Raw genomic sequence first — 1373 nt, 5'->3', positions numbered from 1 at the left:
CTCTTTTGGGTCCTGTTACAAAATCCCCAATCTCCCCCCAATTCCTCTTCCCCTACTATGCCCCTGTCCAGCAGGAAGTAGCTCGAAGATCACAGCGACCCACTCCCCACAATAGAGGAAAAAGGGAGGAACGTAGGGACCCCATGGACGCCTGAACAGGGACACACCCTGGCAATATGGCGCCCTTCCTGGTTCTCCGCAGTAGACAAGCTCACTGGCGCCAACACCCAAGCCCACCCACGCCAAACCTCAGCCAGACACAGGTCAAGGCTCACCTCCTGCCCAGCCCCGTCCAATCAAATACCGCCCCGTCCACTCTCTCTCCCGCCACGGAGCACAGCACCCTATAAATGTACGCGCAGTGCTTGAATAAAGCGGAACTGCTCTGGCAAACTGTTAGCCCGGGTCTCGCGTGCTTCCTTTGTTCCGTGCACCCTTTCACTGGACACTGCAGGTGCTGAGCAGCGTCCCTGGCCTCCACCCATTCCATGCCACGACCTCTCCCAGTGGTGACAACCACACGTCACCACACATGGCCCAGTGTCCCCTGGGGGTAGAATCACCCTGTGGGTGAGACCCCTGCATTTAGCACCACCACTCAGCAACGGCTAGTGTACAGATGGTGCTCGGTGCTGACAGAGAATCAGGCATGCCTGCCTCCGGATGGAAGAGCACATATCCTCCTGAGCAGTTACCCTGGTCCTGCCTAAGCCCCAAGGAAGCCTCTTGATCCAGGACCCAAGCCCCAGTTTCCAGGATGTACAGGGGGCAACAGAACAGGTTCTAAGACACCGTGAGGCCACCATTGGCATGATCCAATCGAGGAAATCCAGCTTCTTTAGTGAATAAATTGCGAAGAGAAATAAAGGGGGGCATTTGAGAGTTGAAAGAGACTTAGGAGATGTATCTATCCACCAAAAATTCTGGGTCTTATCTGGGGCTTGTTTCAAAGCCTAAAAAATTAAGAGTTTTTGATACAATTGGAAAATGCAAACATTGTCTGGGTATTTGATGATTTTAAACAATTATTTTTTATTTCTTATTTTTTTTATTTTGGCAGCTGGCCAGTACAAGGATCCAAACCCTTGACCTTGGTGTTATAAGGATGCGCTCCAACCTACCGAGCTAACCAGCCAGCCCAAAAAAGACTGCCCATCTTGAAATGCACAATATGATTAGCAACTGTCACTCTAGAGCACCAGAACTTATCCTTCCTACCTAACTGTAACTTTGTAACTTTGTACCAGTCCACCAAGCTTTCCCCAGGCTCCCTCTGCCCCCAGGGTTTCTTTTTGAGGTGCTGGAAATGTGCTGGAACTACATAGAGATGGTCATCACACAGCGTTGTGAATGCACTAAATGCTACTGAACTG

This window comes from Galeopterus variegatus, unplaced genomic scaffold (assembly GCF_000696425.1).
Source record: "Galeopterus variegatus unplaced genomic scaffold, G_variegatus-3.0.2 Scaffold6230, whole genome shotgun sequence".
Lineage (NCBI taxonomy): Eukaryota > Metazoa > Chordata > Mammalia > Dermoptera > Cynocephalidae > Galeopterus > Galeopterus variegatus.
Note: the sequence above shows the minus strand (reverse complement) of the source record.